Below are 9,670 nucleotides of genomic sequence, written 5' to 3'. Positions count from 1 at the left end.
AACATGACACTGCTTTTTGATAGACTCATGACTGTTTTTTGATATTTTGGACTTAATATACAACCATTTATTTTGAGTGGGCGTAAAAAATAAGATAAAATGTGAAAAAATAGGCACTATTTCTTCTACTCCTATCATTTTGAAGAGAGACTCAACCCTCCCGTCATTTTGAAGAGAGACTCAACCCATCAAAAATCATCCTTGCTACCCATCAAGAGGTGAGTGTGACTTCCATTGCTCCCTAGAAAACCATAGGGGTTAAAACTTAACATCTAAGTACATCAAGATTCATTTAAAAAAGGTACAAGTGTAAATGATTTTTTTAAATAGTCCACTCATAAAAGCCTTGAGTGTGTTGCACGATAAAGTACAAGTAAAATCCTAGTTGTTAAATTAGGTATCCTTTTTGCCATACACTAGTTGTATTTGGTTAAAATTGTTATAATATTGTTCAGCATACAAACGTTAAAAGTTCCCCCCACATTCAATACACATCTGGTCTCAGATGTGGTCGGATGAGACGACAATGAGTAAAATGGAAGGGAAAGAGCAAGAAAACAGATAAGGACGAAGTCGATGAAGCCCAAAAAGAACGATCGTGCTGAAGATGTGTCGATGTAAAGCTTGACCCAAGACCAAGGATCCATAAGATGCGTTGATGAAGAGGATCCATGCACCAAAGAGTGAAGCAAGGGAAGCTCCCCCACCTAAAGAGTATGGTGAATAAAAAGGAAGTGAGGGGGTGCTCCCCACCTCAAAAGTCAATCCCATCCACTGAGATCCATATGAAAACATGGAACTCAAGCAACACCAGGTGCGACATTTCTTACAGTATCAATGTTCTCAGCTAGTTTTCTTCTGCTCCTCAACATTCTCACTGGCAGGTCACTTTGAGGGTTCTCTGATACTTATCTGGTATCTTGGACTATGGTCGCTCTTTCAGAGGAGGCACTAAGCTTGTTGGATACTCTCGTGCTGATTGGGAAAATTATTAGGATACTCAAAGATCCACTTCTGGGTTATCGCTTCACTCTTGGTTCCGGTCTTATCTCATGGAGATCCAATAAGCAAAATATAGTTTCGTTATCTTCTACTGAGGGTGAGAACCGTGCTTATCTGAATACCTGCTATGAGCTGTTAATGGTTGTTTCATATGTTGAGCAATCTTAATGTGCTTTTGGATTATCCGATCCGTATTCTTATTACGGATAGCTAGAGTGCCTTGGCGTTGCCTCGAACTTCATCCTTCCATGGCATGACCTTGAGGTCCACTTTCACTTTGTTCATAAGCTAGTCACCGATGGCATCATTACACTAAAGTATCTCTCTTTTATGATCTCTATTTGCTTCCACTTCACATTCACATATTCTCACAATAGTAACTCGAGGAAGAGAGTTGGTTAAGAGATTAGCAAAGGTTGTCTTGAGAAGGAAAATACTCCATCATAATGATGACGTCGGGACCAACTCACAAACAAAGTGAAAGTGGGCCTCAATATGTTTAGTCCTGCCATGGAAGGATGAAGTTTGTGCCAATGTCAAGGCACTATGTCCGTAAGGATACAGATCGGATAATCCGAGAGTACATCAAGATTTATCAACATTTGGAACAACCATAACAGTTGACAGCAAGTATCCAAATAAGCACGGTACACTCAGCCTCAGTAGAAGATAATGAAAATATATTTTGCTTCTTGGATCTCCATGAAATAAGACCGGAACCAAGAGTGAAGCAATAACCAGAAGTGGATCTTTGAGTATCCTGATCACATGCCTAATTAGCATCAAAGTATCCAACAAGCTCATTGCTTCCTCTGAAAGAGAGACCATAGTCCAAGGAACCGGATAAGTACTGGAGAACCCTTAGAGCAACCTGCCAATGAGAATGTTGAAGACTGGAAGAAAATTGGCTGAGAACATTGACATTGTAAGAAATGTCGGGCCCGGTGTAAGTCAAATAAATAAGAGAACCAACAAGCCTCCAGTACTGTGTACTGTCCTCAAAGAGGGGAGAGGGATCATCATGGGAGATCTTGGAGTTAGGATCCAAGATATTTGTCAAATATTATGCTAAAGAATCAGCAAGCTAATAAAGTTCCATGTTGAAGAGATGAGAATCGTGAATGGTGGTTTCCAGCCATCGTGGAATCTTGGGGTTAATCCTCCATTGCACAAGAGATTGCACAAGAGGAGGAGGAGGAGGAGAAGCCGGGGAAGGAGGAAGTGGGGAGGCAAGGGATAAAGAAGTTGATGGTGGAGAATCTGGAGGTGGAGTTAGGGTGGCCGAGGAAGGAGGAGGGACCTCGATGGTAAGCTCAGGATCATAGCGAGAATCATCTGATGAGGGTTCAACAAAGTGAACATCACGAGAAATCAACAAGGATCGCAATTCCAAATCCCATAAGCTGTAAGCTTTAGAATGAGAGCTATATACAAGGACTTTTGCACTTCCTATAGTTGGGATCAAATTTAGATCTATTAGAATTAGGAATATGAACATGGCATTACAACCAAAAACCTTGAAATGAGAGATGAAAGGTTTCTGTCTAGTAAAGGCCACCTTTGGAGTCATGAAACTGCCTTTGTAGGAGAACAATTGATGATGTATATAGCAGTGCTCACAGCTTCTCCCCAGAAAGAGGGAGGAAGATTAGAAGAAGAAAACATGGTAGAGGCCATCTCTTGAACAGTCTTGTTCTCACATTCAACCACACCATTCTGCTGAGGTGTGTGAATTTTGGAAAATTGATGGCTTATACTTTTCTGTGAGCAAAAATTATGGAAGACTTTGGAGATGAATTCTCCTCCTTTGTCGAACCTTTTGTGTGGTCACAGTCTCGACAAAAGTCACCCACTCTTGGAAGTAGGAGATTTTTATACAAAGAGATAAACCCAAACTTTGCTTAGTAATCATCAATAATAAGCATAAAGTACTTGGCTCCTCCTTGGGTAATAAACTCAAACTTATGTGGCCCTACACGATGTCTTTTTGCATCAGTTTTGGGCAGGATAAGACCTCTTCAAAAGTCTTAGAGAAATTGCATTGTCCGAAACAAAAGAGCTTGCCCAAGGGAAGATTGTGAGGTTAAATTATGTACTCTAAAGAGTCGGGTTGATCCTAGTGATTAGCTTATTGAAGCCCTCATGGGAGAATAGTTTGTTTGAGACCTGCAAAAGAAGTTAAAACTTACGATGGTATTTGTGGATCTTACAACCGGATTTAATGGGTTGGTGGAAGCTACTTGAAGATCGGAGCACAGTCTAGGGAAGAGTTGCACTTCGAATTGAAAAAGGAAAAAACGAAGCCTCAAGAGGATTCTTTAGAAGATAAGCAAAAGGAAGAGACTTCAAATGACGATTCAGATGTAGAGCTAAATTTAGAATCCAAGCACAAGGACCAAAAGAAGAAAAGCGAAAGCTAGAGGCAATCGAGGAATGGCTTGTGGTAGCATGGGCTAAACTTCAGAGTGGAGGTGCAAGAGGAGCTAGATCAAGGCTACGATTTGATGTTTAGTGTATAAAGTATTCCAAGCAAGGTCATACCAAGGAAGAATGTCCACTTGTTATCTACTGTGCTATATACGAGACCACCACTAATGTTACGAAGGCTTGCTGGTATAATGGCAAAGTCAATCATTTGCAGCACCACACAGAGCAAACTCAGTCCAAAGTCTCAGTGCAACACCAATCAATCACTCCACTACAAGTATTCCATAGGCTCGCCCTTATGGACGAGGTCGTGGAGGTGCCAACTTTTCAATGTTACTACGTTGCAAGGTGCTAGGTCATCGAAAGATGGACTGTCCGATCTTATGGAGGACGAAGTCGTGGATGTGCGCCAGGTGCAACTTTTTAATGGTACTACTACAAGGTGCTAGGTCATCAGAAGACGGAGTGTCTCATCTTGTAGCGACATCAGACAGAACTCTAGAAAAACCCAAGCAAAGGGGTCCACTTTAACTCAGCCTCCTGCCTTCACCCATGTGCCTTGATCTCCAGTAGGAGTATAGTTGTATATCTTTCTTTCACCTCACCTAGCATCTAGGGAGGAGTGGGCAACCCCGGTACTTACTTACAACCTTTTTGTTGTAAATTGAAGAGAAGGATTCCATGGCTTCTACACCGACTGTCATCTCTTCATCCATTCCTTAACTTTCCAAGGAATCCATCTTAGATGGAACCAATTATCTTGATTGGGCACTACAAATGAAGACTCTCCTTCGACATCATCAGCTATGGGGTATTGTTTCTGGTACTAATGCCTCTCCCGATGCTACTTCTCCTCAGGCTAAGATTGTTACCTAGACTAACAAAGACAATGATGAGGAAACTGCATAAGAATTGTGGGATACCATTCAGAGCACGTATCACCATGAGAACTCTACTGAGAAGGTAGTTGGTCTCTTTGGGGAACAAAGCTACCGACACAAGGACTTTGTCAATCGACTCCTTGCCAAATTGCCTGAGACTTTCTATGCTTTTTGTGATGCTATATCACTTCTTCCTTCTTCTACTCCTCATCTACACACCATTGTTGGCATGCTTTATGATAGGGACATGAGAAAGAAGACCAGCCAAGGTACTTCCAAGACCCTCTTCAAGCTAAGGGCAAAAGCAAATGGTAATCCAAGGTTTCCATGAGCAAGAAAGGTGACCACAAATCTACCCAACGAGACCTCTCATAAAGAGCTTACTTGTCATTACTATGGTCTCAAAGGTCACATTCAACCTGATTGGTTGAATGAAGAAGAGAGAAGGTCACATTCAACCTGATTGGTTGCAAGAAGAAGAGAGAAGGTGGTTCTGCTAAGAAACCCCCAATCAAACCTCTTCAAACTAAAAAATCCTCTTCCACCAAGGAGACTGCCTTCATCAGCATTGAGGAGCTTTCCTCTAACTCTCCTACTCCTTCCAGCTCACGTCTTACAAATTGGGTGGTTGATAGTGTGTGTACTACTCACATGAGTCATGACATGACCATTCTTTATGACATTCGTCCTCCCAGCTCTTCAACGGTGTCTAGTGACGCTTCCAACTTGGGGCCTCTTCGGTTGGTAATGTGCGACTTAACTCTTCCTTAGGCTAACCTTCTACATTCGGGATGTGCTTTATGTTCCCAAGGCCCAACAATCTCCTCTTAGTTTTTTGAATTGTAGAGAAAGGATACGGTGTCTACTTTGACAATTCCATCCTTGAGATCATCGACACCAACACCTTGGAGATTGTTGCCATGGGTATCCAAGAAGGTGGTCTGTATCGGGGTTGAAGGACTTTGAAGGCTCTTTGACTGAGTCCCAATCTCGTCTACTGCAACTTCTTCACAGCAATCATGCCTTGGTAGCTGAATTATACTTCTTTGTAGCTAATGTCGTCTCAGTAGATGATCAAGGGTCTTCCACCACTGAAACCCTCCCATTCCACTTGTGTGGATTGTCATCAAGGCAAGCAACACCGAGATGCCTTTCCTCACGAGGCTACTCATTAGGCTTCTCCTATTTTGGAGCTCATTCATATGGACTTATGCGGTCCCATGCCAACTGCTACCTAAGGAGGAGCCAAGTACTTTATGCTTATTATTGATGGTTACTCACACAAAGTTTGGGTTTATCTCTAGCAAAAAAATCTCAAGCTTTCTCATGCTTCCAAGAGTGGGTGACTTTGGTTGAGACTGTGACCACATAGAAGGTTTGACAAGTCCATTCTGACAATGGAGGATAATTCATCTCCAAAGCCTTCCCATAACTTTTTCTCATAGAAAGGTAGAAGCTGTCAATTTTCCACACCTCACACTCCTCAGAAAAATGGTGTGGTTGAACACAAGAATATGATTGTTCTGGAGATGGCTCGTACCATGTTTTCTTCTTCTGATCTTCCTTCCTCTTTCTAGGGAGAAGCTGTGAGCACAGTTGTTTACATCATCACCCGTTCTCCTACAAAGGAGGTTTCTCATATTACCCCAGAGGAGACTTTTACTAGACAAAAACCTTTCGTCTCTCATTTGAAGGTTTTTGCTTGTGATGCCTATGTTCAGATCCTTGATTTTGACAGATTTAAATTTGATCCCAAGTCCACAAAGTGTAAATTCCTTGGATATAGCTCTCATTCCAAAGCTTACAGATTATGGGATCTAGAGTCGTGATCCTTGCTGATTTCTTGTGATGTTCACTTTGTTGAACCCTCATCATATAATTCTTGCTCTCATCCTGAGCTTACCATCGAGGTCCCTCCTCCTTCCTCGACCACCCCAACTCCACCACTAGCTTCTCCACAATCAATTTCTTTAGCCCCTGCCTCCCCACTTCCTCCTTCCCTAGCTTGCCCTCTTCCTGTGCAACAGAGGATTGCCCTCAAGATTTCACGATGGCTGGAAACCACTGTTCTCATGATTCTCATCTCTTCAACATGGAACTTCATCATCTTGCTGATTCTTTAGCACAATCTTTGACACATGCACGGAGATTATAACAGCTTTGTCATTCTTGTAACCTCGTCTTGATGAGTACCATGATACAGTCATATGAGCCTACTATAGCTAAAGAGGCTCTTGCTCCCTGAGTGGCAGGGGTAGCCATGGAGGCCAAGATTGATTCCATTGAGAGGAATCGTACATGGGAGCTTGTGGATCAGCCTCTACATTGATAGGTCATTGGGGTTAAATAGGTCTTTAAGACTGAGTTTCATGTTGATAGACAAACACATATCTAGATTGGTTATGAAGGGGTACTCTTTAGATCGAGGGTGTGGATTATGAGGAAACTTTTTCTCCTATAGCCATAAACACCACCGTCTGGATAGTTCTTTCTCTTTTTGGTCATAAGCACTGGTCGGTTTACCAAATGGATGTCAAGTATGCCTTTCCTAAGGTGGTGGTGACTTACATGAGGAGGTGTATGTTGAACAATCTGAAGGTTTTCATGTTCCCAGACATGAGAGTAAGGTGTACAGATTGCACAAAGCCCTTTATAGTTTGAAACAAGCACCCAAGGCATGGTATGATAACATTGATGCATTCTTTCTTTCCCTTGGATTCCAAAGATACTTTACAGATAACAATCTCTATGTCTCTGCTCAAGATACTTTGCTATTTGTTGATTATTTATTGATCATTGGCTCACATCTTGCCAAGATTGAATAGCTCTAGCTAGATTTTGCTCTCACCTTTGAGATGTGAGATTTAGGATTTCTCCACTACTTTCTTGGGATGGAGGTCTATCGATGGAGTGTTTCTTAGCCAGTACAAATATGTGTAATAGCTCCTGGAGGCATTTGGGATTACCCAAACTGCCAAAGTTCAAGTGACCAAAGCATGCATGCCACAACTTAGCATCACCCATTGCCTTTGTGGCAGAAACTGTACACACAACATGCCTTTGTCTTTCATATGCATCTAGCCTATAAAGGCCATGAGACAAAGTACCAGAAGCAATAATTATCGTGCCATCACTATGATTATGAACAATACATCATTCATTCTCAAACTGAACCACTAAGCCAGGCTTAGTAATGGTAGAGATAGATAACAAGTTCTTCTTGATCCCTGGTACATATAAAACATCTGAAAGCGTGATAGTTCCACCATTCGATCGCAGCAGTGAGAAGAATTTTACGAACTCCTTTTACAAGATATGAGGAGTTGTTTGCACATGTTATAGTGTTTCCCTGTGGAGAAGATTCAAGTGATGAGAACAAACTGCGATGTGAGAAGTAATGTACTTACTAGCACCATTGTCAAAATACCAGACATATACATCTGTAAAATAGTTATGCATACATCCTTATGCGAAGAGTCATAACTGCATTGCACAATGAAAGCCCAATCATCATGTGGATAGTTTTTAGATTCTTTGTTTTTTACATTGGATGCTGATGTATCAGCTACTTGAGTCTTTTTTTTCTCCTTCTCTAGTTGTTTCCTGCACTCCTTAATGTAGTGACCACGTTTCTTGCAATAGTTGCATTTGCCCTTTTTCTTTAGCTTGTCGCCTTCCTTGTGTGCAGGCTTGCCCGATAACTTTGATTTCGGTTTGTAGCTACCTTGAGAAAAGGATTTATCTTTACCTCTTTGTTGATTGGAAGTAACAAAAGCTTGATCTCTTGTACGTATGGCAGATCTATTTTTCCTAGATTGCTCTTCTTGCAAGAGTACAAAAACCAACTCCTCAAACTTCAAGGCATTTGGATTGCCTTTCATCATGAGTCAGATGGTAGAAGAAAAACCTTGATATGAGTCTAGCAATGCATTCAAGCCAGTAAGAACCAATGAACTGTTAGGATATATTTCATCAACATTGGCCAATTGCTCCTTAAAATCCTTGATTTTTGCAAGGAAACTGTCCATGGAGCCTCCCTTATCCATATGCTCTTACCTAATTGCTTGCGTATATAGGCAACATGTGCTTCATTACCTGGTACAATGACGCAAGTGCATTCCAAGCATGTTTAGCAATCTTGCAGGACCAAATGTGAGGAATGATACTCCTCTCTTCCATCCCATTTTGTTTATTCCCGTGTAGGAGGTATGCTATGATGTGGTAATGCACCATGTGAAATTGAGTCTGTGTTTGTAGATGTGCCTTCTACATCATGTTCATCGAAGGAACTAGGACGGTTCTCAATACCAACCACAACATTCCATAGTCCTTTGGCTACCAATACATGTCGCATCATATAGGACCATAATGGGTAGTTGGTCATGTCAAGCTTATCCTCAGCGGGGGGATAACATCTGAAATACATCATTGTCTACCATTTTTGATAATACCCAAGCAAGTAATCACACAACCTGCAAAGTGCTGATCCTTTGATGCAAACAAGGTGGCTACTAAAATAATAAAGATATTGATAATGGAGACCTGCAAGGTGTATGAAAGAAGTGCAGAGTAAAGTGAGTAGAAATTTTACTCGTAAGATGTAGAGATCAATGTTGCTGAAGTGTAGCTTGTAGACCAGATTCGGCATGGTGAGTGTTTGTTGATGCTTTCTTGTATATCTACACACCTGTCTATAGTATTAGATCTGACAAAACTACTCCAAAATCCGATGAAGAACAATGCAGATGCGTTAAATCTTACAAACTTCTTAACCTCTTATTCCTCATATTCTTGAGTACGAGAGAACTTGGGGTACACATATATTGATACTATTCTAAAGGGGCGAGTTCGTTTTCTTTTTCTTTTTTAGGAGAGAGAGGCATAATGTTGTCCCCATTTTTTAGGAGAGAGAGGCATAATGTTGTCCCCATTTTTGTAATTATCTCATATGCCCAATGCATGTAGGGAATATTTACTTAAGGGCATGAGAAAACCAACCTCTCATTCCTCATATTCTTGAGTATGAGTGAACTTGGGGTACACATATATTGATACTAATGTAAAGGGGCGAGTTCTTTTTCTTTTTCTTTTTCTTTTTCTTTTTCTTTTTTTAGGAGAGAAAGGCGTGATGTTATCTCCATTCTGGTAATCACCTTATATGCCTAATGCATGTAGGGACTCTTTGCTTAAGGGCATGAGAAAATCAACCTCTCATTCCTCATATTCTTGAGTATGAGATAACTTGGGGTACACATATATTGATATAATTCTAAAGAGGATAGTTTTTTTTCAAAGAGAGAAAGACCTCGTGTTATCCCCATTGTGCTAAATATCTCATATGCACATAGAGGATAAGGACT

This window comes from Cibotium barometz, chromosome 40, assembly GCF_041138505.1.
Source record: "Cibotium barometz isolate CiBa-2024 chromosome 40, ASM4113850v1, whole genome shotgun sequence".
In the NCBI taxonomy this organism is placed as follows: Eukaryota; Viridiplantae; Streptophyta; class Polypodiopsida; order Cyatheales; family Cibotiaceae; genus Cibotium; species Cibotium barometz.
The sequence above is the reverse complement of the archived record's forward strand: the minus strand, read 5'-3'. Positions refer to the sequence as shown.